This window comes from Ischnura elegans, chromosome 1, assembly GCF_921293095.1.
Source record: "Ischnura elegans chromosome 1, ioIscEleg1.1, whole genome shotgun sequence".
In the NCBI taxonomy this organism is placed as follows: Eukaryota; Metazoa; Arthropoda; class Insecta; order Odonata; family Coenagrionidae; genus Ischnura; species Ischnura elegans.
Genome location: NC_060246.1, coordinates 6,571,182 through 6,585,321, shown reverse-complemented (window position 1 = coordinate 6,585,321; position 14,140 = coordinate 6,571,182). Strand labels below are relative to the sequence as shown.

General features: G+C 43.3%; 1 protein-coding gene across 6 annotated transcripts in view; it reads right to left on the bottom strand.

The window, feature by feature from the left end:
• Nucleotides 1–14,140, bottom strand: part of LOC124155224 (thymosin beta) — a 176,965-nt gene that overhangs the window by 130,874 nt on the left and 31,951 nt on the right. The gene's annotated exons all lie outside the window — the stretch shown is intronic.

Genomic DNA, 14,140 nt, shown 5'->3' with positions numbered 1-14,140 from the left:
AACGTCCTTGTGGACTTATGCTCAGTCGGCATCTCGTTCTCTGACATACTGCGATAATAATTCTGCAAATATTTACCATCGGCAGACTATGGAAATGAAAGACATTCCAGTCGAGGCCTGGATGAATATTTACACGGTCCAGAGAGAATCTTAAGTCAAGGTCATCACACATTGAGCATAAATATCATACTATCATACATGCTAATAAATTTCAATTTATAATTTAACTTATAAATTTAGTGTAAAGAAAACTGAAATCAGGACCTAGCAAAAAATAATAAAAGGAAAAAGAAAAGATGCACGACATGAAATTATTCATATTAAATGTTGTTGGAACGGTGTGAACTCTAGGGTATCAACGTATCCAACCACAAAAAATATCAAATTTTATAGTTGACCATCAACTTGTTAAGTACATCGTCCCCTCCTCTGGCTCTATCCATCTGATCGGACACTGCCATGGCATTAACTTGAGGATGCTTGCGGGGCTTTCGGCGTGGGAACTGTCAAGGGTGTCGCATGTCTGCGTTGAGGGGGGACATCTAAAGGCCGAGTGGTCGTCTGAAGGGTCGAGCCTTCGGCCAAGACACTTGGGTCGAAGATTAATATATGTTGTGTTCTGTCATTCGGAACACAACAAACTAATGATAGTATTTTTAGAGTAGTTTAAAAATAAAAATGTCTTTGGCTGGCGAATAAAAAGAAATAAAATCCACAGACTGCCATTAGCAGCCTCCTTCAGAATTATGCAATAAGTCAAATACAGAAAAAAATGTACCTAATGTTAACTCATTCAAGGTCTAAATCCAGTCAGTGTAATCGCTGTTTCTGGAACCTCACTTCCATTTCGAAGGCTTTCAGCCACCCAAAGAAAACTCCAAGAGTTTGCCTTTACCAGTAAGCAAATTCACACTTTCTTCATTCAGTGAAAAGGAAAACCTATTCTACCTCCAGATTTTGGTTAAATAAATTTTTTTTCTAAAGGAAATTCCAGTTGAGAGTCATGTACAAAAAGTCCTATGACAATGCATTTCAGTCAAGCAAGTAAAAATCCAGATTTATCAAATATTTTTTTATAAAATAAGTCAATGTTCACCATGATCACATATACGACATTAGGATATTTGTTGCTTTGACGAGTTTGAATTAAAAGTCTTAAAAAGACAAGTGCAATGCACTCGATGAAGGAGACAGTTAAACCGATGTATCTTCAATTTTCTAAGATTCCTTTAAGTCATTAATCACAACAAAACATTTACGTAGCATTGCGAGAAATATCCAGAAAAAAACATTTGCACTGCGATCGACTGGGTGGACGATAAAATTGCTTGAGTATGGACCACTCATAGAGAGAATCAAACTTTAATGGAGAGTAGTTTACAAATGCGGAGAGTGTTTGGTAAGCGGAAGAGGCATGAAGGAAGGAAAGTCGGTTTCCGTGAAGACTGGAGGCGAAGATTGGCAGTGATGAAAGACCACTTCCGCCCAACAGATAGCTGCGAAGCGATAAAGGAAGACGCAATGTCACAACAACTTGGAACGGATAGGGGAGAGGCGCACGAACGAATTGAAAGCATTGCCACTCAGGCCAACAAGAACATATCTACGTTTTTCAACCGTTTCTCTGCAGTCTCTCCAGGGCCCCGGGCAGACCCAGCTATAACCAACTGTCCACTCGTTAGTCACACATTCGGAATTCGGATGGATACCTTCTACAGAGGAAAGGCTCGAAATGGCATTTCTTTCCAGAACTCGAAGGGCATACAGCAATAGAGACGGAATCGCTGCTTTCGCCACAAACATCGCACTGTTTTTCAACTATGGATTGTAAATTGTGAAGTGCGTTAATCGCTTAAACGTAAACTTTAGTTGTCCCGATACGCCTTATAGTAGAATTTGCATCATAGACAAGGAAATACCCTCAAATAAAAAAATGGTCGCATTATTTAGCAGCTTATTAACCAATGCTAATTATAAAAAATTAAGATTGCTACTTGGTTGAATCCATCGTTTCTAAAATGTTTCTGGCGAACTGATCATATAACTAATACACCAGTCAATAATATGTAGGCTAGATAGTTAAGTCATTTTTTCATTTAGAAGAGACTGCTGCTTGTAAAAAAAAAACTCGCAAGTGTCAAGGATGAAAGCCACGCGGGTCTCCAACCCGAGAAGGCTTCATTCATGCTATTCACCGGGAAAAGCTCAGATTCTTCATTGTGAGTGTCAAGGACGCTCCAATTAACTGTTTGCCTGATGATCAATTTTTTGTTATTGGAGACAATAGAAGTAATTCTTTTGATAGTAGGTTTTCTGAAATCGGGTTCGTGCCGATTGAGGATATGGTTGGGCAGCGCATAGAGAATGGAGGTGCGGGAGTTCAAACGTAACCGCCAGTCTTTCGATAATATTTCCATGCGCTCTCGCATTACAGGGTATTACAGGGTAACTCTTTCGGCGAACGACCTTCACACAAATGATGAGCAACCTAACGATAAATTCGGCACGGAGGCAGATGCCAAAATTCAGACGCTTGCGGAATGGGAATGGACGGAAGATATCGCGAGTGTCGCACCATCCTCGAAATATTAGCGGAAATATGCACCATGTTTGTGTGCGTGCATCTTTGCAGACAACAGAGGATTACTTTCGGAGATACTTCACCCCACACCTCTCTTCCGGAGCTGTTTTTTTTTCTAAAATGATTTCCAGACGAACGAACGGTGAGGCCTGAGCCGTGATTTCCCGTCACGGTCAGTTAGGGCCGCCAAGAAAGGAGAAAAAAAGCTTCCCAAACGATGGAACAGGCATCCTCGCCGAGGTCTCGGGAGTGTCCAATCCCTCCGCTCCGCGGTTCGATCGAGGCGCCACTCGCCGTGATTGGGCAATCAATTAAAGTTCCCGACGGAGATGAGCTACGAGGGAGTATAAATTGCGAGGCGAAAAAAAATCATGAATCAAGAACTGACCCAAGCTTCGTCCTAACCAACCCGATCCAGTTGATTCCACTAAAAATAACCTAATCACGACTCGGTTAATCCAAACATAAAAACATCCTATCGAGCTCCCTCTAATATGTGTGTACGAATACCTTAATATACGAATACTTTCCATGCGATAATGACGAATCCCACATTGTGCATTTAAAATTAAATGCCCCAAACTTCAAGTGAATATTAGTGTTGAGGCGTTCAGGTTTCAACGGATATTGCGATCACCAAGTGATTTGGTATCTTCAATTTCAAATAGCAATCATCATTATCATAAGTCAACAATCGTTAGATTGATTCGACACAGCTATCCATTCCGCTCTCCTATCCTCTAGCCTTTTCATATAGACATATTTATTCTCTTTTACATCCTTTATAATCTGCCCTGTGTCACTCATTCGGAGATGTCTTCCCGTCAACCTATCCTTCCACGATTGTCTTCATCCGGCCATGAATTTCTTTTCCTTTCTTTTTTCTTTCGTTTTCTTCTCCTTAGACTTTCTAGAAGACTCCTCTTTTCAATCACTCTTCTCAGCACTTCGTAATTACTTACACGGCCACTACGGCAAGGTCACTAACATAAAAAGTAATTACAAAATATGATAATTCGTTTTTCTACTCCACTGGATGAATGCATTCCCTCTCTTGTTATTTTCACTCATAAACCCTACCTCCTCACACATTTCCCTTCCCCAGCTGCCATCCAAACTCCCAAAAACGGATCCCAATATTCTCCTCCAGTATTCCTACGAAGCACAAAGCACTGCCTCATCCTTTTCAAGTTTCCTCCCAACAGGACGCGGTTCCCCGAAATTTATTCGCAACCGCCAAAACCGACACGTATCAGTATCACTGATTTCGGGACATAAGCAGCTCTCCCTGAATTTCAACATAGAATTTTCTACGATAACCATAACATGCTAGAACACACCGACACTTTACAACAATGGCTTTATCACAACTCAGGTCTGCAGATGCCAAAAAAAACTTCGTAATCAAATCCGCAACTTTGAGAACCCAGAAGCTCTATAAACATTACCAAACTATAAATAAGAGTACAGAGTAGTGACTTCTTAGAGGACTATCAAACTTTCGACGGACGAAACAAAATTATACCTACTGTTTGTAATGATGAGCAGATCCAGTACCCATTAAGAGTTAGATAAATAACGTGAAATTTGTTTAACGTTTGATTAAAGCCAATTTTTTCGGAAGATTTACATTGCCTGTGACTTAGACACGGGGCAGTTTAATCCCACACTGCGGAAAAACAGTAACAATAAGGAGAGCGTCCAAGAATAACTCCACAATGTAAATCCGTGAAAAATTCAATCAGAAAATCATAATCAGAACGGTTATAAAAGAACATGAAAGCATAAACCGACAAACCAGGAACTGAGAACATCTATGAATGTTGGTGATGGTTTTCCGGGTTTACACCGCGTTGATTCATGTTTTTGGACCCGAAGACGGGAGCTGGAACGCGCCCGAAACTGTCGTCCGCAAAAACATGAATCAACGCGGTGTAAACCCGGAAAACCATCACCAATCAAGTCACCGCGGAAGCCTCCGTAATAATCTATGAATGTTGTTTCGCTTCACCAAAGCTTTCGCTAGATGGCACTTTTCGATTACAAAGAAAAAAGGAAATGAATGTCGCAAAAGTGAGCATTTTCGGATGTCTCATCGAACCTCCTACTCTCCACCATAAACAATGACAGCTCTCCAGACAACGAAAAAAAGAAACCTCAGTTCTCATCGAACAAAAAGAGTCACAACGGAAGTACACCCCAAATTGCTAAGTAAGCTAGAAGGGAGGATCTAAGGTTTTCCCGGCGAATAGACTGGAGGAAGAGTTCTCGGGCTTCCAGCCGGGTCCAAGGGTTTTTCAGAACCAGCGTTTCGAGAGCGAAGTCTGCCGTCGTCTTCAGGGTGAAAAATTCACCCTGAAGACGATGGCAAACTTAGCCTTCGAAACGTCGGTGCTGAAAAACCTTTGGACCCGTCCGGAAACCCGAGAACTCTTCCTCCAAGCTGGAAGGGCTTCTAAAAAATTGAAGTCAAACATTCCATTGAGGCATTCCGAGGAAGAACCTTGAGTGTCTGTCCAAGTGGGAAAGCATCCCGAGAACAAACAGCGGCAAAGATAGATCGACAAACAAAAAACCACGATGACGTATCCAGATTCACGGGCACGGAAAGAGGCACACTCCTGCAGAGGGTGAGAAGGAGGGGACTGCACCCAAAATGAACCAAACGAGAGACGCCAACACCACTCCTCCTCCGCTGGCCACTACTCTGATGGGGACAATGGAAGGGGTGGAGTCGTGGGAAAAATCACGATGCCGGAAAAAAGGCCCTGCCATGTCGAACGATTTGGTTCGGTCGAAAGGCGCGGCGTGGGCGAGGAGGAGCCATGATGAAAATAACAAAAACGCAGCGAAATTCGTTTCCCGATTGACTCCCACCATTGGTCGAATCTCTAAAGGGAGGAAATAAAAGAGAGAAATTGAAAGGGAAAAATGTTCATGTCACTGACCACAGCGACGCCTTTGTGCTAGGCTGTGTGCTCCTCCCGTTAAACTTTATACAGAAAAATTGAGGACCACATGAAATTCCGCTCGTTCGGGCACAATGCAGCTTCTAACATGGTGCGTTCATTTCTCCCACAGTCGCGGCATTCGTGCGTCAACCTGTTGGATATCATTTACTACGAGCAAACAAGTAACGTATCTGGCAAATGCAGTTCGTACGGTGCATAGATCAAAGAGACAAAAACATTTTTATAACAAATGAATAATATAAAGCCTAAGCATGAAAACAGAAATGAAAGAAGGAAAGGAATACGATTTAAATATTCGATACATTAGGACCTTGGGCATTAGAAAGAACCACACGAGGAGTATAAATATAGACAACCTGATGTGCGGTGAAAACTTCCAAGTTACCAACTGTGCCTCTCACATTGTTCACCGTTAATATTTCAACAGGATCACAATTTGGAAAATACACTTGAAAGAAAATTATGGCTGTCCTTCCACCAAATAGCTGATAACACGATTCGGTAAGAAACTCAATGGACATAATTAATTTTTGTCGCGACGATTCATCTAATTCAAAGGAATGATCAAATAGTCATTAATATACCACATCATTGCAACATAGAAACAATTTTCGTTCGCTTTCCTAGAATAACTCTCAATCGAAACCGAATACATATAATTCCTAATAATCTTCGAATACCTGATACACCTAAGCCCTCTTTCCACGCGCTCTTTCGCCGAAAACATGACTTAGTAAATTACACCCTAAAATGTCTGATTGGCCACCGGAACATAACCTCGATAAGAGGGGCGGGGTAAGAAGCAAGCAGCAGAACTGGTAGCGACGACCATCATGGCTGCCGGTTGTTATTTTGAGAGCTCCTGGCGATGCGACGGGCACCACGGGGGAGAGCGGGGGTTGAAAGGGGTCGCAGAGGACGGGTCAAGGACGTCTCTCCCTCCCTCCCTCCCTCAAATACATCTCTCAATGCACATCGGCGGCAGATCACCACCGCCTGCCATCCATCCACCTGATCCTCTGCTCATCGTCCACGAGAATGCCATGGTACACTACGCTCATCTTCAGCGACTTATTCCCGACAACGGTGACAGCTTGCGGTGGAAACGGCAGTCAACGCCAAAAGCAGCCGGAATACCAACCAGGGTCGGCTGACGCGGGTGAACTCGTACCGCAGGTTAAAAATCGCCGTGGAAATCGTAGTGGAAACAATAAATACTGCAGGAACTCATGCATTCGCTGACGCTTCCTCCCATTTTGAAATGTTTTATTTCAGTTAATTCCCGCCATATTTCTTTAAAAAAATGATTTGTTTCGCGTGTTCATTCTGAACCACTAGCAACGTTAATAGGGTCATCAACTCCCTTTAACCACTGTACAATTTACAAATTATAAGGACTTTCTTTTCATGTTGGAAAACTTTTCCCAACGCAGATATTTAGGTTATATCTTATAGACCCGTCCACAAATTATCCCAAATCCTTCAATCTGCGGGATTCAGGAAATTTCATAATAATAGCAGCTTCAGCACTGCATTGAAGAAAGAAATGTATCTTGTGTGGCTCAAAGGAAAAGGCAAGCAAAAATTGGACGACAGCATTAGCAATGCAATACGTCTCACTCGAACCTATCCCATTCGAAGGAATTCGAGGCTTTCTCAACTGAAACACGATGGAGAGAATATTTGCATGCTACGCGAGAAACCGCCTTATAGAGGCAACGGACAAAGAGACTTGAGAAAGGTGGAGGAATATCACTGGTGTACCGTCATCGCTGGTCAACAATTCTAAGATTGGTAACACGCAGCTCTCCACCCAATTATTCCCCCGTCAGCAAATCCCTTCACTCCTCCGTACATTTCTCCTCATTCTCATCCTTTTTTACCTGTTCCACACACTTGATTTCGCCTCCTCTCCCCTAGACCGTGTTTTATTATGCTGCATATCTAGGATACGAAACCGTATTGGAAGAAAAGGAGATTTCAACACTGAAAAAAGGCCTTCAAAATTAGATAATTCCACCAATTTACAAACCTGCTGCAAGAAAAAGTTTACATTTGTTACCTTGATTAATTAATTATCTCCAGCCGTACACAATGATATGGAGGCATTTGAAGGGCGAGGCAGCGCTTTGCATTGCAATGCAAAATCCGTCTTTCTGGAGGCTGCCTCGGCTGACCTTGAAGAGGAGATGGGTCGCGAGGAATGCGGAGGGCAAGAGAGGGAAGCGAGAGAACGCGTCATTGCGAGAATAAACACGAAGCGGCGAAGAGGAAGGCGCTCCCCCTTTGGGAGGAGAGACACAACTAGAACCACTCGGCATTGCAGAAGCCAGGAAACACGCATTCCGAAGTGCAACGAAAATTTCACCGAGAGTCTCACTGTTGTTCACATGTTCGTGGAAGTACTACGCCGTTGGCAGCCACGAAGGCTCTTCTGGTACGGTAGAGGGGGGAAAGGGGTGGGTGACGACGATGCCAACGCTACAAATCTCACGCAAAACAGAAGATATCGCGAAACGAAACGCACGCCGAACGGAGACAACACAGGTCGCCACTGGAAGGTCAAATAACAGTTCATACACAGGGAAGCTCTCTCAAAATATGATACATATCCACAATATTAATCAATGCCGTCAACAGCTCAAGTTCTATGACATGCGGCCGTTATTGGCTGACTTTTTTTTACGGCCAAATGTTTTAAATCCGTGGTTTAACAATAGCATCCCAAATACGAAAATTCTAACTCAGTTAAAACGTGAGATTAAGTTTCCAGATTAGTGGTAACGGCAGAATTTGATAGGGGAATACTCTTTGCAATCTAAGAATGAAGATATTAGTCGACCTATTTAAATCACAGAAAAATCAATCGGCGGGGCGATAGCGATGCGTTCGTTTTAAATTCAAATACCTTGGGAACAGGGAGGCAGCCACATTCACATGCAGTTTGCGAGTGATGGAAGAGTCCATCATCACTAGTCCTAGGATTGGTTTGACGCAGCTCTCCACTCAGTTCTCCCATCAGCTAATCTTTTCACACCTACGCATATCATCTCTTTCACATCCTTCTTTACATCTTGCTTACATTTCGTTCGAGGTCTTCCTTTTCCGTTCTTGCCATCCACTTGTCCCTCGACGATTGTCTTCATCAGGCCATCATGTCTCAAGATGTGGCCTATAAGGCTGTTCCGTTTTCTCATCAAGGTTTTCACGAGGATTCTCTCCTCTCCTACCCTTCATAGGACTTCCTCATTACTATTCGACCGATCGAATCGTTCCTCATAATTTTTCTGAAGCACCACATTTAGAAAGCCTCCACTCTTGATTTCTGGGCTGCTGTCATTGTTTCCAAATTGCAAAGTAGCAACCACCACATTATTACTCCGAGAAGTCGCAACTACTCCACCCATTTTTACGTAATTAAGAGGTGGAATTCTCTCGACTGAAATATTCCAGAGGTGAACTGCCAAAGGCGATGGAAGATTTACCCGAATGAAATGTGATTTTTGGACATAATAAAAAATAATGAAAAGTGATTTGGACATGCCTTTGATATAAGCTTATGTCAAAGGCATGACCTATGATTTCGACCTTTCCCGAAGTGCACCCTACTACGCATTTACTAATCCCGGCTACACCCATCCAAAATATTCCTAAGGATTACAAACATCTCCTTAAAAAGCATTAGACCGTATTTTGAGCGATATGAGTTTTTATGAAAAGTATTAGTTAAAAATTACGATAAATACACAAACTAGGAATTACAACTGACTTGCATCAAATGGGAAATAGCTGAGGAATTAGTTAAGATGACATGGGAAAAAACAAATGTTCAGCTCGCATAGCTTTCAGCATATCCGAGCTGAACGCAATAATCAGCGTTTCACGCCTGTGGTCAATGTAATTTGAAGTTGAGACTTTGGACTCTCGAATCCTCCTCGAAGCCTGTTTGGACATATTGTGCTATGAGAAACCCGACAAGAATTGCTCCAACTCAATAATTGATTCGAATCAAGCAGTTCCTCCTCTGTTCACAACAGAGTGACATCATAGCTTTCTTCGTTTGTGTCCATTAAGTTTATGAACACACGCCAAGTCCAACCAAGGTCAAGGAAGCCGCATATCATCGCGCGCATTGTTTAGACAACCAAAGCACGTCATTTACCTTCACCGAAACATCACGGAGAGGCAAACAAATTTAATCGTGGCACAGATATGAAAGAATAAAAGTCAAATCATGTAATTCATTCAATTTACCGAGAAAATCGCGTGGTTAAAAGTAGCTAAAGACCCGATGGTGCCGATACCAACATCACATACACAACCGTATTGCGTGTAAGCATCGCCACCTTCTCATTCAGTCCCTTCATTTCACGGATTTACCACACCGATTCCGAAGATGCAATTTTGAGATTGAAATACACCGATTTAATGGGATAAAAATTCATATACGTCCATTTTATAACTAAATAAAATCAAAATAATTTACTTCTCCATGTGCAATGAACGATTTCCCTTGGATTGATTACATGAAATTGAAGGGGTGAAATTTACGGAAAAAATGGGGTGGCAAAAATTGGAGAGCAATCAATAAATGTATGACAAAGAATGGATAGCAAAATTTTCCGCGACCATTTGCGACCGTACAGAGAGTCGAACGCACGCTTAATTGGCACGTTACAGGATCACATCGTCGGGCTGATGACAGACGAAATCTCGCACTCACCATATCCATTAGATTATGATACATACAACATCCTGAACGGTATTCTTGGATTAATACTTCGAGTAAGACCTGTAGTCAACGTATATTAATGATACATTCTCCAGATTAACCTGGTGTAAATGAAACCCAATGAAAATACCTTTATTCGCAACCAACCAGATTCTGAACATACACAAGGGCGAAATCCGAAGCAAAAATAAATAACAGCAAGCAGGTTGCTCTTTTTGGTCTCTTTCATTGTCTCCATCTCATTGAGTCATTGGTTCCCTCTAAATGAATGATACCAGGTCTGTTGACGTTCATTCCAAAGCACAAATGGGTCGTCTGAAAATTCGGCGGTGATGGGGAGTCTCCACAGCTTGAAGACCCAAAAAGGACTTTCGTACAATCTAGTGTTTTCGTGGTACATATATAAAATCGTTGGAAGGCTACGTAAGGGTTCTCCAAAGGACCAATCGGTCCACTCACAACCGCCAACAATTCGATGACCGAGTCGTGCGTCATCCTAAAGATTTGACAATAAATGACTCAGGCATCGAAATGTCGGACGATATGGACCGAGTTGAGAACATGCAAACCCTCCATAGATGAGGTGAATCAGCTCAGATCATACGCCGAGAATGAGTTGCGCATTTCTTCATGAGGGAGATGTACTCCCACGAACGACAGCGGCACAGTTGAGAGGGAAGCGAAGAGAGACGAGGAGTGAGGGAGGGAAGAGAATAAAGAGAGGTGACGTCATGGTTTGCGATAGGAGTGGTTGCCGTGACACGATTCTCCCCTACTCCCCTCACGCCCCCCAATTTCCTCCCCACAACCCCTTCACCACACAAACGAACCCTACACCTTCCGTCAATCACACAATTTGATCATTTTGTCCGTCCCTCAGAGTGATAGCACCAGCGATAGCTTTGCAGGGACCGAAAGAGTGATCGCCCATTGGCCCATCATTCATCACACGGCCATTCCCACCATTGTCCCTTATTCCATCACCTTCTACATTTACAACTTTCATTCAATTAAAAGCTAAGCGAGGCGTTACAATCGTTGTTAGCGGCCGTACATTCTGATTGGCTGAAAGACGGTTCCAGCGGTGGTTAGAGCGACGAAAAAAGGGACGCGGCGAGGGATCGAATGAGGGATGAGATTCCCACCCTTGGAGCCATCGATGAATATGATTGCGTGAAACGGTCATTTTCTTCCGCCATCGTTGGAAGGAACGGCAAAAGCATCGCGTGAGTGAAGCTTTACATTCCGCAAGCACCTGCGGGACGCCCCCGAGGAACATACATACACGAGGTTTACTCTTCCCTCCTCGTTGCCTTTTTCGGTGGGCAAGGACGGCCATCGGGAAGGGGCAAGGGTTGACCAATGGCTAAAAGAGAGCAAAAGCACGAGGATGCATGTCTCGATCTGTTGGGGGGGGGGGGCAGCGGGGGGCAAGCAGGATGTCCCCTTTTGGTGCGGTCTCGTCCCTTCTCGCTTCGCCACCGCTCAACAAGGAAATACACCAATTGGACGCGAGAATTTTCTGCACTTAGTTCTGTTAATGCCTCACTGCAAAGGGATCCGACGCCAAGGCCTCGATTCACTCGTTACGAGAGACAACCACTCGGTTGAGCGCCCTCGCCAAAGAACGCCTTCGCTTTTACTGGCAGCACGTGAAACTGGAGAGAGTAGATAGTGGGGATCGCAGACGCCATGTTCTCATACTCATCTCGAACGTGTTCCAGGGCTACATTCCACCATACAGCAGTCGAAAATCAAGACGAGAAGCCCCCAACCCAAGACTACCCCACGTGTGAGGGGACCCAGTGAATTTGAAAATGCTCGAGAGGGCAACTTTACACACAGAAGCAAGTTCAAAATACCTACAGATATGAAATCCTACATATTCCAACTCTACGGCCTGTGCTCTCTCTCAATATCCCTAATAAAAACTAAAATTCAAGGTGACTTGGTAACACTAAGAACTTAACATCTTCCCCTTTTCAAAGGTGATAAAAAAGTTCCCATAAATTAGAAAAAAAATTCGATGACCGCAAACAATTGATGTCCTTGCAAGAGAACAGTTAAATTAGGTATTTATAATAGCAATAAAATGCAGCATTTGAAATGATTATCATACTGTACAGGAGGGCATCGAAGGGACGCAAACGAAGTCGCATTATCTCAACGGACTCGGGTTTGAAATATCTCCGATTCTTCCCATCGACTCTTCCCCCAGATAAACCACGATCAAAAAACTCAGGCACGTGTCGCGGATACAATCCTTGGGGTCAGGAGTCTTTGTTTCGGCGTTGCCCTCCACTGGCGATTTCGGACGTCCGTTGGCCACAAACGACGCCACCAGAAAAGTAAAAGAGGAGGAAAGATTGTTATCCAATGTTAGGCCATTGTTTCAGGGTGGAGGGGGGTGAGCGGGGAGGGAAGGAGGGAGCACAGTCTCTGAATGAAAAAGAAAAGCCATCGATGAAAGAAAAACGAAGCCAAGGAGAGGACTCACTTCTACAATCCCATCGCGTGCAAAGCCTCATTCATGACCTAATATCCTACAGTCCAGATGAGTTCTCAATTTATTTTCCTCTTTTCAATCCCCATAATTCTTATTAAAATGGGACCCAAAATTATACATTATTTTCTTGGAAAATTATGACCGAAGCCACATGTATCGCATAGATAGAGGAAAATGTCGGGTACTTCACTAGGACGACAAGCACCAGCCAATCCATAGATATTAATAGGTGAGAGGGCAAAAATCCAATCGGTAGTGAAGATGACGCAAGGACGAAGGCATTTATTTCTGCATAATGAGCGTGGACCAAAGACCGACCGGAATGCGAGATGCAGAGGCATCACCTTGGGGGCCTTTTATGCCCATTACGAGAGGCTCAAACCTCCGCTAACGCGCGCAATGCAATAGCAGAATTTTCCACTTCGAATCGATGCGAACGTCTCAAGATGGAGATAGGAGCAGGGGATGTCGCCATTAAAGGAAACGGCCGTCGAGGAGTTCATTGGCAAGGCCGTGCTTTTCTTATGTCAGACGCCCTTCTTCGCTCACGGGTGAGCGTGCGCGACGGAGGGCACGCCATTGCACGGCTGCGTCACGGGCCAACTGTCAGCGCCGCCAATCGGGAAGTGAAGAGAGGCGGAAGAAAGGCTCTTGCGAAAATGGCGTGGAGGGTAAACCGCGGATAATTCACACGTTATAATCGCGAAAATGAAAGTGTGCGTCTTTGCCACGACGGCCATGCAAACTATCGATTTCCTGGAGAATATAAAACGAGACAACCAGGTCAAAACTTTCAAAAAATAATTATCACAGCCTTTTATCACATTTCATCAATAAAAAAGAGGATTAAACGCATAAAATTCTGTCAAAAACTCCTAATACAGTGTAATAGCGGCGACGACGTCAAGAGTATGAAAGATAGAATACATTAAAGCACATTGTACTTTCCACATAATTCTATTTTAATATTTTGCAACCGGTTTCGACGTGTTCTACGTCATTTTCAAGCTACACTATATTAAAGTTAGGAATATAAATCATGGGGATTTAGGATTACATTTTAAGAAGTTAGGATTACACATACGACTTAGAAAATGACCGAAAAAAATCCGCCCAAAAGTAAATGTGCGTCGAGAGGAAACAATTATAGCTGGACATTTAATTGCTGGAGTCTAGAATGTTGGGTTTATAATTTAAATTAACAGCCCCACAGTGAAATAATCACTCTTTTTTGATTGCGCGTTATTTAATTCGTCAATTTAACAGGCTTTTCGAAAGAGAAAGGTAACATTCGGCGACAAAACGGACAACTACTCGGTGACTTGCAATCGAGAATGGAATGCAACCAC